Source organism: Protopterus annectens, chromosome 2.part2, assembly GCF_019279795.1.
Source record: "Protopterus annectens isolate FY-2018-M chromosome 2.part2, PAN1.0, whole genome shotgun sequence".
NCBI classification, from domain to species: domain Eukaryota; kingdom Metazoa; phylum Chordata; order Ceratodontiformes; family Protopteridae; genus Protopterus; species Protopterus annectens.
In genome coordinates this window covers 324932456-324946766 of record NC_056730.1, presented here as the reverse complement: position 1 = coordinate 324946766, position 14311 = coordinate 324932456, and the positions used below count along the sequence as shown (strand labels likewise).

General features: G+C 39.7%; 1 protein-coding gene across 1 annotated transcript in view; it reads right to left on the bottom strand.

Annotated features, from left to right (window-relative positions):
• Positions 1-14311, bottom strand: part of PPIP5K2 (diphosphoinositol pentakisphosphate kinase 2) — a 3486936-nt gene that overhangs the window by 1144683 nt on the left and 2327942 nt on the right. The window lies entirely within an intron of this gene.

The following is a 14311-nucleotide window of genomic DNA, read 5'->3' as shown; positions in this document are numbered from 1 at the left end:
AACTGATGGGTCTATTGGATCAAACATCAGCAGCCTTAGACTTTGGATCCAAGGCTCAGGTGACTTCACCACACATAATTCCCCTCCAGCAACTGAATATCTCAGACTGAGTTTGTCTGCCTAAAGTGTAAGCATTACTAGTACCTAAGACACATTTATTTATTATTTTATTTATTGGCATTTGTTTACCGGGAAGTCCACTGGGCCCGGAAAGCCCACTTTCAGTGGAGGCCCAGGGAGAAAAGCTCTGATATAAAAAGAGTAACAAAAGGAATTTCAAGGTAGCAAGAAAGATTATACAAGATACAAATGTTTCATAGAAATTAGATAACATGCCAGTTAACAAATGTTGAATAAATAAATAAACAAATAAATACATCTGATACAAACAGAACTGATACAAACTCAGACTGCTCAGTCATAGTATAAAAAAAAAAACACTAATATCATGGAATGTAGTACAGAGCATGATACAAATAACTGGGGATTACAGTATGAAGAGAATCATCTAGGATTCAATTAGGGGGTTAAGTACTGTCAGTGTGTGTGATCGAACAGCTACATGTCCACTTGTAGAGAAGATGATTATGTAGTTCATTTTTAAAGGTAGATGGGCACTGTTGTACACGGATAGACAAAAGTAAACTATTCCATGTTTTGGCAATACTCCAGGAGTACAATAGCTGATCTATGGGTAGCTTGGGTTTGTGAACCTGGAGGAGATACTGGTGTTCAGACTTTAAGGGCCTAGTGGATTACAGAGGGTAGGAGCGGAGAAGCAGGGCTGTCCTGGGGCTTATGAATCAGTTTGAGAGTAAATATGAGTTGGAGGAGAAAGTAGTGGGGGAGTTCCAGCCATTTTAATTGTTTTAGGGCAATGCAGTGGTGCGTACAGTGGTGACTATTTGTGGCAAATTTAGCAATCTTATTATAGCATATTTCTAGTTTTGTTATCAGGGAGGACTGCAGGTTGATTAGTAAAGGGGCACCATAGGTTAGCAATGGTAAAAGGTAAAATAGTGCCAACATTTGTTTGGAAGGGAGGGAGAGGAATTTTTTGTGTCTATAAAGTACCCAAAGTTTTTTGTGAGTCTTGCTTATATTGCTGTGAATATGAAGATCAAATTTGAGATTTTCATCCACTGTAACTCCTAGCAATTTATGGGTTACCAACTCAGTTTTGTTAGAGTTAATAGAGTATATTTCAAAGCTGGCTAAATTAATACAAATGTTTCTCTTTCTCTACCTGGAATACAGACTATGGCTGTAAAAAGGACAAAGCTCCAGATAGGAACAGCATTGTCAAACTGAAAATTAATAAAGTTATAATTTGGCAGGTAGATGGAGGGATGGAAAGTTGAGGACAGAAGAGGACAAGACTGATGTGACACTATGTAAGTATATAACTTTTGTATCTGATGCCTCTTCCCTCCATCCTCAACTGATGAAACAGAGTCCCCAGGTACTCCAAACCCTAATGGGGTTCATGGGAGGATATTCAACAGGATGGTGGAATCAAAAGCAGCCCTAGACCTTGAATGTAAGTCCAGCTTGTAGTGTGATATAAAGGTATGTACAGTAGACCAAGTGACTACTGCACAATGTCATCAAATAGGAACTCTTGGGAAGTAGGCTTTCAAAGTGGCTACCATCCTGGTAGAATGATCTTTGGTATTATGGGGCAAGAGTAAACTATTTCCCATATAAATACACACACACACATATATATATATATATATATATATATATATATATATATATATATAGGGTCTATATTACATAGTCGAAGTTCCGTAACTTCGACTACTACATGTACGAATACATATGTCTGAATTTACGGAACTTTGACTACATATAAAAACATAAACAAAGGAAAAAGAAAATAAAAGGTTACCCCCCACTCTTTAAATATACTAACTTTGAGGTCACGCTACAGTGCAGTAAAGGGAAAATTTCCTTTACAGCACTGTAGCACGACCTCAGAGTTGCTATATTTACAGAGTGGGGGGTGTGGGAGGTGCAGGGGGGCTTGCCCCCTGCATATATCCTTTTATTTTCTTTTTCCTTTTTTTAAATTTTTTTTTATGCATACTCGAAGTTCTGTAACTTCGGACATGTGTTCGTACATATGTCAGCCGAAGTTATGGAACTTCAACTATGTAATATAGACCCTATATATACACACATACACACACACACACATGAAATGCATTTCAATATCCACCTAGACAGAGTCAATTTAGAAACTTCTATCCCCAATTTCAGTGAAGAAAATAAAATAAAGCGTTGGTCTGTCTTCCTTACAGTTTTAGTTCAATGAAAGTAAAATTTTACCTGCTGATAAACATCCATCAAGTGTAAAACGAAATCTGAGAAGAAAAACAAAAGTTATATACTTACCACAACAATAGATCATTGTTGTCCTATTTTCATCTGGTTCAACCTTTAGATGACAGATAGGAGTCAGAGCCAGTCTCTGCATATTCATACCTTTGGATCCAGGGCTCTGATTCCTCCCCTAGTCATAATTACCTTGCCATTGCCAAATTGTCTCACTGAGTTTGCCTCATGTAAGAATATATGTACAAATATAAAAAAATAAAATAAAAATTAACAAGCACAGGAATCCATTTCCAACCTCAAGAAAATGAGTGTTGAGGAAAAACTAAATAAAAAAACAGAGAAACTAGCAGTCTTAAAACTTTGTTGATGAGCTCAGTCACAATTATTTACAAAAATCATGATATCCAGGTAGAGTTCTAAAGCAGCAAGCCTTTATTCATCACAGACAAGACATCCTTAGTAACAAAAAATATCAGAAATAATTTACAATGTTAAATATATCAGCTTTTATACACAGAGTAGGTGTGGAAAATATATGTATTGTTTAATTTTAAACCAACCTATTCCAGGCAAACAATATAAATGGCCGTAAAAGTGCATTTAACAGCAAGTTCCCACCCCCACACACTACTACTGATTAGATCAAATTAAATCCTAGTTAATGAAAACACTACCTATTTGCAACCCACATTCCAAAATCAGGTATTAAGAAAAGCATAAAATACATATAAAAAGACTGCCTTTTAAATAAAATTGCTTTTGGCTAACTAATGCAATAAAGCCTTCATCAGGTCTGTGACAAGAACTAAAATCATATACATAGGTATAAGTAAAAAGAGCTAACTAGATAGATGCAAGAAAAAACACACAGCTATCTAACTACAAACATCTAATTAGAACACTATAAATATATATCTATGTAATACTATCTAATAAGCATCCATCCATATGTATTAGTGTGCATAAAACAGTTATTTACAGTGCAGGAAAATGTCAGTGTTTTGCAGCTGAGAGAAAAAAACACCTGTCATGACAGTTTTCATGTTTACAGCTCCCTCCAAAAATGTTTATAGAATGAAAACCAGTCGAAAAAATACAGAAAACAGGATACGCCTATGTATATGATTTTTCGTTCTTGTCATAGACCTGATGAAGGCTTTACTGCATTAGTTAGCCAAAAGCGATTTTAGTTAAAGTCAGTCTTTTTATATGTATGTTAAGCAATTCTTAATACCCGACTTTGGAATGTGGGTTGCAAATAGGTAGTGTTTTCCTTAGCTATAATTTACTTTTTAATATATGTACAAATAATACAACTCACTCACTCTCACCCCTCACTAACACTCTTCAAGAGAAACCTTGACGAGTGGATGGGTAACAGAAAATACACCCTGGGATCACTTCATTGGCTCTGCTTGACAGAGGTTCAGTTAATTAATCAATGGGGCGTCGAAAGCCGACACACTCTGGCTAGGCTTATAAATGCTCTCGGGCAGATAGCCTAGTACCTATCTATGAACCTATGAACTACAGATAGACAAAACATAACTAAATAGGTAAAGAAGGACAGAGGTGCCAAATGGATAGCATGGTAACTAACCTACTGAGGTTAGAGACAAGTAGACTCCCATAAAGGCTACCCATTCTGCAAGGAGCTGTAGGTGACAATTTGGAAGGGGGGTGGTGGGAGGGATGTTGAACCACATAAAAACAGGACAACATGGACCTATCCTTATGGTAAGTATATAACTTTTGTATCAGATTTTATCCATTTTAGTCTGGTTCAACCTCTGTAACAGAAAAGCTAGCTACATAATTTCCCAGGTGGAATTATGGAAAGATGTTCCAGAGAACAGCAAATACAAAAGAGGAATGAGCTCTGGACTGTAAATCCAATTTATACTGAGACATAAAGGTGTGCACTGTAGATGTTGAGGTAGCATCTGCACAGATCTCATCAATTGGAAATTGATGTTAAAAACTGCAGAAGTTGCCACTACTCTTGTGGAACGAGCTGTCATTTTTTGAGAGAGGTTTAGACCCAGTTTTTCATAAAGGATATACAGCTTGGCAGAAATCCTGAAAGGGTGATTTTGGAAATTCTTTGTCCCAACTTTGATTTAGAAAATGCAATGAATCAATGGACTGATTTCCTGAAGTCCTTATGATCAAGTAAATGTAATGCATGTTCCCCTTTATTAGTTTATTTTGGAAAGAATATTGGCAAATTGATGGTATGATTTATGTTGGACATGGATGACACCTTAGGGATGAAAGAAGAATTTGGTTTTAGAAAAAACTTGTCCTTATGAAAAACAAAGTAAGGTAATTTACACAAAAGAGCTTGAAGTTGTGAAATCCTCTTAGAAAAGTGATTGCCACAAAAAAATAGTTTTCCATGTCGAAAAGCTTAAGATCCACTGAATTCAAAGGGGGATTCTGTGTGATATCCTGATGCATCACTGTGATGCTCCATGGAGGGACAAGATCTTGAACTGGAGGGCAAAGAAGAAAAGTTATCTTAAATAAAGCCTTAATGAACACCTTTAATGAAGCTATAGCAGTGTCATTATAACTTATGTGAAAATTGTAAATGGCTGCCAGTTTAACTTTGCTGAAAAACTAGAACCTTTTTGAAATAGTTCAGACAAGAATTCTAGAATTGAAGGAAGGGGAGCTGAGAAATGGACCAAACCTTTCCCCATAGCCTAGAAAGAAAATCTTTTAATTTACTTTGATACAGTCTTCTGGTGCTAGATTTTTGTGAAGCAGAAAGAATATGACATTTTCTGTAAACTTGGCTTCTCTAGCCATTGTAAGAGTTGTAGTAAGAAGGCAGTTGACTTCAGGGGGTCTGGGTCCGGGAGAGGATGCCCGGAAGCATGACTGATCAGACCCAGTCTGTGAGCCCAAGTACAAGGTGGACTAAGCAGTTGAGACCAAATATATGGGAACCAAACTTGTCACGGCCAGTATAGGACAATGAGGATCACAATGGCCTTGACATTTCTGACTTTCAGAATGAATTTCACTATTAGAGGAAATGGAGGGAATGAATAAAGGAGACCCACAGTCAATTGTAGATCACAGCATCCCTCTGTGACTGACCCTATGGAGGGATTAGGACAAAGTAACTGCTACATTTGTTGTTCAGGTAGGAGGCAAACAGGTTGCAGCAAGGCTGGCCCCACCAACTTAAGATTTGTTCGGCACTGATTTACTGAGGGACAATTTGTGAAGCGAGACAATGCGCCCACTCAGTCTGAAAGTACACTGGAAGTCCCTGGGATGTGTGTTGCCATCAGAAAGCAACAGGAAGACATCACTCATTGCCAAACCATCATGGCCTCTCAACACAATAGCTATGACCCGGACCCCCCCCCTGTATGTTGATGTAGCAGACTAATGACATGTTGTGTATCTGGATTGCAATCACACCACTGGAAGAGTCTTGAAATGCCTGTAATGCCAAAAGGACTGCTCTCATTTATAGAAGAGCAATGTGGAGATTGATCTCTAAGGGTGTGCATGTAACTTGAACCATCATTCTCTTGTATGCCCGCACAAAGTGAAGAGTGTGTGGTAACTACTGCCATAGGGGAGAGTGAGGAATGTGGGTCTGCATACTGAGGTTAACTTGATCAGGGTGTTGAGGGGATAACATTGAGACCACTGGAGTGACAGAATCCACTGCAGAACCATCATATAAAACCTGGATAGAAGAACGATGGCTGCGGCCATCAGCCCTAGACGTTTTAGTATTAAGTGAAATGGAGAGGATGTATTGGCTAGTACTTGTGACACTACTTGGCAGACTGAATAAACCTTGTGTGCAAGTCAAATGCCTGAGTTGTGATGTTTAGCTGGCATACGATACATTCTAAATTCTGAACTGAGAGCAAACTGCTCTTCTGTCTGTTCACTGTAACCCAAGTAAAGTGAAGTAGTTGAAGTAAGAGGATCCACTTGAAAATTAGTACAGCTTTGGTCAGAGCAGTGAGGAGCCAATCATCTAAGTACAGGGAAACCTGGAACTCCTGCAGTCTGTGGTAGATTGTTACTGCTGCCATGCATTTGGTTAACACCCGGGGGTGTTGTAGCGAGTCTGAAGGGCAGAGCTCTGAACTGAAAATGATCGGCTCCCAGTTGGAAATGGAGAAATTTCCTAGAGTATCCGTGTATCTTTATGTGGTAATAGGCATCCTGGAGATCGATGGAGCACATCCAGTCACCCTTTCTGAACAGAGGCAAAATGGACTGAACTGTGACAATCTGGAATTTTGTCTGTTTCACGTCTTGGTTTAAATGACTTAGGTCCAATATTGGCCTTAGGTCCCCTGTCTTTTCTGGAACTAAAGAAACTCTGGAGTGGACTATCTTATCTGGTGAGGCCTGCTGGATGACTCTTTTCCAACACCGTGGTTACTTCTGCTGTTACAGATTCCAACCGATTAGGTGGCACTAAGGAAATCTTTGAGTTTGCTTGAGGCATTGCTAGAAATGGGACTGAGTATCTTCTGGTTATTGTATTTAACACCCAAAAATCTGAAGTGATGGCCCACCAGGTTTGACAGTGTAGGGATAGGTGCCCCCCTGACTACCTACAGAGTGCAGCAGATGGGCAATCCTTCAGGAGGCACTGGAGAATTTCACAGAAAAGGTCCGTGAAATCCTTGGTTTTCAGGTCTGCTTCTGCCTCTAGAGTGACATCCTCTGCCATGGGAATGTCTGTCCGAAGAAGAATCCTCGTTAGGACCTTGCAATTTTTGGAACCACATTATCTTGCTTCCTCACTGGTTCCTGGAGAAAGTTATCTGAGGAGTGGAGAAACAGATTCCAATGGCAGACAGGATCTTGCCATCTTGCTCACTTTTCATTAGTGTGTAATTAATTTTCGGACCAAATAATGCAGTACTATCATAAGGAGCAATAATGAAAGATGTCTTAAAAACCTCTGCAAAATCACACAACTGCATCCAGACATGGCAGTGTAAGGCTATACTATTGCCTGCTGTGCTGGCTGTCCCATCAGCTGCATTTGAAAGCAGATGTTTGGGGATATTTGAAACAAAAGATAATGTAGACAGCTGGGATTCCACGGTCTTCTGGATATCCACTGGCAAATTACTTGAAAGACAATTGGTAATCTATTTGGTCAATTCTCCTTGGAATAAAATAATATGGCTCATGTAGTTCAGTGCTCTCAGGGAAAAGGTCATTGAAGCACATATTCGTTTTCCAAATCTGTCCAAGGCTCTGGACTCCCTGTTCGAGGGATGGACAAACAAACTCTCCTCTGAGAGTTCCTTCTTTGTGGCTGCTGCTATGACCATAGCATCCACAGGGGCAGCTCTTACTCCATTGAAGTCTTGTCTTTCATTGCCACCAGAATCTGTCAGATTCCCTTGGTATAGGCTCCTCTGTATCAGGCTCCTTCCAGGTTGTCTGTACTACTAGATCAATAAGGGCATCGGTGGATGGGCAGCCCAGGGTGTATAGGAGCCAGCTCTAAAAATGTGCAAGAACACAAATTCGTCTGGGGACCAACCCCCATTCTGTTTGACCAAATCTAAAGTTGCTCAGGAGGTGGTCTCCAAAGGGGGATCTCGGAGAACCTTCCCCTTCCACTAAATCTGTGTCTTCTGAGACAGATTTTGGTGATGAATCCAAGTGATTCTGCCTGCACATTTGCTTTTTATGTACCTGTCATTCAGGAATATTTGGGGATGGATCTGAATCAGACTGAGAACTATAAGACAGTACTTCCCCAAGACTTTTGAAGACTGACTGTCCCTGTCGACAAGTAGGGGCGGATTCCAGATCAGAATATGTTCAAGACTGGGTCAGATTCCAAAAGGATGGTGGATCCTCTTCTCTTGAACATGAGAGTACCCGATGGAAGGCCACAAAGGCAGAGGAAAAACTAGGAGCTGAGCAAGTCTCTCTAAAAGCTGGTACAGAGACAGACCCTGAAGCTCCAACCCTCCCCGGCTCTAATGCTGGCATTAGAGCCAAACTACAGACAGCTGATGCTCCGACAGGAAGGGGGGGATGGCTCCAAAATCTTGGAGTTTAATCCTCACCTCAGACATCGGCTTCAAAGCTTTAGGTCTGACTCTCATCTCAATTTGAGAGGCTCAGAGTCAAGAGACTGGGTCATAGTCAGAGCCAAAGTGAATGGCAATACTAGCATCGACAAAGGTGCGCCAGAGATTTTGGATCGGAGGGCTTCAGTTCCAATGGACAGACCTCCAACAGTTTCGAATAGAGAAGGGTTGATGGTGAACTTCCTGATTCTATCAGAGGGGAGGACCCTGTAGGACTCTAACAGTATTTGTGTTCAGAGGAATTTCTGCATCATTCTGTTGACATCATCTCTGGTGATATTCTTAGTAGAAATGGCAGACCCGGAGGAAGCAACTGACGAAGCCCTGGACCACTGTTGCAGAATTTGGCAATGGAGTTGAGGACTAATTGGATTCAAAGCGAAAAACCTGGATAGGGATGGAGAGCAGATTCTTTTAGGCGCTAGACCCACTGATGCTGTGGGGTCCAGAGAACGTTTTTTGGCTTTTTCAATGCCCTTCTCAGGGGTCTTGTCTTGAATAGGCTCCTTCGACTTTGAAGATCTTATCCTTATTTTTCCCTTTTCTTTCTACCTTGGAGTCAAAGATGAGGAAGAAACTACTGAAGATCCTGAAGCAGATAGGAGGAGACCCTTTAAAATTAATCACTTCTGTTCTGAAGACCTTGTGGCCAAACAAAGCACAAGGCTGTCAATTATGTATCTAGGTGTGCTGCATCCAAACAGTATATGCAAAGAGAGTGGGGGCCCTGAGGAAGAAGTCTGTGGCCACATTTACCACACTTCTTAAAACTCTTGTCCGACATTTTAAAAAAGTCAGGACACACTGCAGATTTTAAGTAAGCAACAGTACCTACTCTAACTTTAAGGACAAAAAAAATAGCTATCTATAAATAAATACAATAATTATAAATACAGAAAAAGTTAGTAAAGAATTTTACTAAGGTGTTGGGAGGTTGGCCTAATGGTTAAGGTGTTTGCCTTGCAAGCACAAGGTACAGGGTTTGAGTCTCACAAGGGATAATTGACTAGGCTTAAAATTGCTCGCAAGGGCAATTAGCTTAGTACTAATCTATGAACCTATGAATCTATAACTGTTAGCTTCCATTTAAGGATTAGGAAGGTGGCCTAAGGGTTAAGGTGTTTGCCTTACAAACACAAGGTGCAGGGTTTGAGTCTCACAAGGAATAATTGGCTAGGCTTAAAATGGCTCGCAAGGGCAGTTAGCTTAGTACTACCTTATGAACCTTTTACATTAGCTACAGGGGAGGAGAAAGAATTAGAGAGAGAGTACAGTACTGAAGAAAATACAACGTCTAATGGGACCAGTAGAAAAAGTGAGAAACATTTATCCCCAAAACAGGTCAGAGACTCTGTGACAGTTCATCTGAAGCAGCAAACAAGATCTGGTGTAATTTGACAGGTTTTATTTTCGTGTAGAACAAGTTGTTAGGAGGTTGAAAATAGGAGGAGATACCATGATACATCTAGAGAACATAGAACTTGAATGGATTCTGAGATTAAGAGCGCATATATTTCCAGGGTTAAACAGTATTGTTAGTTTAAAATCTGTACTAGCTTCTAGATAGTTATGTTACCATCTGATCATTGTAGTTGTCACATCTGTTCCCCCTTTCTATCTTCCTTCTTTTCTTTTCTTATATGCATGCACATACACACATATACGCATACATATACATACACACACACGCACACATGTACACATATATACACACTTTCTCACACACACATACACACACACACATATACACACACCCCCATACCCATACATACATACATACACAACCCTCCCCCCTCCCCTCCTCCCTCTCCTTTTTTCCCTCCCTTTTCCATTGCTTCCCTTCTTTTTTCTTGTTCTTTTTTCAGATGTGAATTGATGTGACTATAAATTGGATGCTTTGATATATGATGAAATCTTTCTTTACAAGTATTATGTTTTTAATAATGATTATATTAATATCCAATACAAGTCATTAATTTATGTTTATATTCATGACCATTAAGATATTATTTTTATATACTATATGTTCCCAATTTTTGTGATTCCTAGTGTCATAAATTGTATATACATATACACTATTTATTGGCTATTTAATCATCACAACACAATATGATATCAATGGTTAGTGCATATATATTTACATTTTTTCATATATGCATATATTTACATATGACAACACATATATATTTTCATATATATTCTTATGTATTCATGTATTTATATATTTCAACATTTTATGAATTTTCATGTGTTTATCTAAGAATTGATATTGTTTTGAACAACTGATGAACTGCTGCATAGCTAGGCAGACGTTGCTGAAAACTAGATATGTTTTAGTTGGTTATTTAAAATCTTCACAGCTAAAAGTATATAGTTTATTGAACTGAGTGCCAGGCTTTGTTTTACGTATTTAGCTGGGCTCTTTGTAGTGCTTTAACATTTCAAGCTAAAATGCGAACTTAATATTATTGTTACCATCAATATAAGTTTATGTTTGCTTTTTAGAAGTGAGCTATAGCATCATTTCTCAAATGTTTTAAACATGCAGCTCAAAACAAAAGTTTTAAGCAAGATTTGAATGCAATGAATTGATGCTAAGTGCATTATTGATTGATCATTTAATTGAATGAAAGAAAAAGCGGGAAATTAAGGAATGTTTTCTGCTATATAAGCTCTTGGCTTTTTTATTAATTATTGTAACCTGAAGAAGCATACAGTCCGTATGCGAAAGCGCTTGTTATTTTAATAAAATAATCAGATTTATAACCTTACATCGTGGTGATCTTTGCTTGGTGTTCCTGGGACTGTAATTTGACAGTAGAAAGGGACATAGCTCTCAACCTCTTAAACACAAGAAATCTGGCCAAAGCCTAAAATAATGGGGGAGGGGGGCAAAAATAGAACACATTTTAAATACTGCTCTTATAAATTTAAAGTCACTAGAATGACAGAATTTGTGTTAGCATACATTTTCTGAAGGACATGAAGTCTGAAACTCAAATGTATGCCATTATTTAGTGACTTCAACCCTCAGTGATTTGCCAAAAAATCATAAATTTTATGAGGATCAGAGCAAAAATATGAGGGAAAAATCTGGACAGTTGAAGGGAATGGAGAGGAGAATTATGTGTAGAGGAGGAGTCACAGCCCTGGATCTGAAGGTTTGAATATGCTGAGGTCGGTTCTGAGCTGAATCAGAGTCGCAGAGGTTGAATAAGATGGAAACGGATAACACTGGATTAGGTAGACTGATAGTTTGATTCATGGTAAAATTTGAAGTCACCTTCGGAAGAAAAGAAGATAGGATTAAGTTTGAAGTGATACCCTACACTTTATGAAAAATCAAGTAAGGTGGTTTTACAAGAAAGAGCTTGAAGTTCTGAAATTCTTCAAGCAGAGATAATGGCTACCAGGAAAAGTGTCATCCAAAAAAGATACCTTAGCACTGCAGTTAGAACTAGAATAGTTTAAAAGGGATTTGTCAAGGCCTGAAGTAGAAGGGTAATGTCCCAGGGTGGAATGGGAATACTTGAGGCAGAGAGGAAAAAAATCCTTAGAAAAGCTTTATACAACTTCAATGAAGTAACAGGAGTCTTGTTTCTTTTCCACATGGAACTTTGAGATGACAGTCAACTGAACGTTAATGATGGAATGGCTAGACCCACCATTAGAGACCAGCTAGAAAATATAAAATAGCAAGGAGGGAGGCTAAAAAAGATCTGTATCCCAGTTTGTCTGATAATACAATGGATTCCCCTGGTATATACACTGCTACCAGAAAGTGATGGGAAGACATCACCCACTGCCAAACCCTAATGACTTCTTGACACAGTGTGTAAGAATGCCTTCCTCCTTGTCTATTGATGTACCACATGACTGACATGTCTGTCTGGATCAAAATTATACTCCTAGGGGAGAATCCAAAAAAGCCTGTAATACTAGGAGGACCACCTTTCATCTCCAGGACAATGATGTAAAGACTGGATTCTGAGGCAGACCACATGCCTTACACTGTCTTTCCCATGTGATATCCCCTTCCTCCCACTGGAAAGCATCCATAGTCACTGTGGCCTGAACGGTCAGAGGAATAAAAGAGTGGCCTAGGGAAAAGTACAGTTGTGTACACTTACCATAAATGTGGATGTTCGAGTGTATTCACTGTTGCAGTCATTACACTTGGGTTATCCTGCTGGCAGGCTAACCTCAGTCGGCCTGAATTCCAAAGTCTAGGTCCGGCGTCGGTAGCTGTCACCTCTTCCCTGACATCAGTGCGCCAGGGGTATAAAAAGATGCAGCCGACGCCATTTTCTTCAGTTCTTCTTGCCCCAGATGTCAGGTGCCCCCAAAAAGGTAGGCTAAAAAAAATATGCCAAAAAAAACAAGCATGCACCAAAATATATTATAACTTCATCTACAAGCAAATACACCACATAGGTTATATAGATTAGAGAAGGGCAGATAAGTTCCAGCAAAGATATGGGGGGTGGTGGTTGGGTAACCTGGACTGCAACAGTGAATACACTCGAACATCTACATTTATGGTAAGTGTACACAACTGTACTATGTTCTTAGTGTTTCACTGTTGCAGTCATTACACTTGGATTGAATCCCAAAGCTATGGTTGGGAGGCTGGAGCTAATATAGCATTAGGAGCGGCTATGAGGCCCTGCAGAACTGCAGTGGCAAAGCCTGCCCTGGATTTAGAGTAGAGTGGTAAATGATAGTGCTTTGTAAAGGTGTGCACTGAACTCCAGGTAGCAGCCTCTAAAATGTCTTTGGTTGGCAATCCCCTGAGGAAGGCTGCTGAAGTGGCTGCTGCTCTGGTTGAATGTAGCCTGATGCCCTTAGGCATTGGCTTGCCATGTTGTGAATAGCAGAAATGAATGCAGTGGCCTATCCACTTAGAAATAGTCTGCTTTGAGATAGCTTTTCCTTGTGATCCTGCAGCATATGCCACCAGTAGTTGCTCTGTCTTTCTGAAAGCTTTGGTTCTGTTCAAGTAGAAGCGTAGCTGTCTGTGTATGTCCAAAGAATGCAGAATTCTCTCCCTCTTATTCTGTGGGTTTGGATAAAAAGTAGGCAGATGAATAGCTTGGTTAAGAGCCACACTGGACACTACCTTAGGCATAAATGTTGGGTTTGTCCTCAGAGAAACCCTGTCTGGATAAAAAATGATAAAAGGTTCCACAGCCATGAGTGCCTGTAGCTCTGAGACTCGTCTTGCAGAGGTAATTGCTAGGAGCAGAGCTGTTTTCCAAGATAAAAATTTTATATCAGCAGTAGCGGCTGGCTCAAAAGGAGGCAGGGTGAGTTTTTCCAAGACATAATTGAGGTCCCATGCAGGTACTGGTGATCTCCTTGGAGGCCTTAAGTTATTGGCTCCTCTGAGGTACTGCCTTAATAAAGGATGAGAAAAGATTGGTGGCTCTGTATTGTAATGAGCCGAAATTGCAGAGGCATGAATTTTAATTGATGAAAAAGATAGGCCTTTGTCTAGCATTAAGTATTGCAAAATCTGAGGAATATTTGGTATAGCTTTGGCATCCACTTTCCATGCTTGTCTGTGATAAGTCCTTGTGCAGAATCCTTTTAGTTGGTAGTTGTGAGGAGAGGCAAATAGATCTATCTCCGGGCATCCCCATTTCCTTGTTATCATGCTGAAGACTTGTGGATCCAATTTCCACTCGTGGGGGATCCATGAGGTTTCTGCTTAGTTCATCTGCCAGAGTATTTAGCTTTCCTGGCAGGAATTGTGCCTGCAGATGTACTTGGTAAGTCAATGCTGTGTCCCACAAAGTCATGGCTAGTCTGTAAAGGGAGTAAGAATGAGTGCCTCCCTGTTTGTTCATATACCACATGAC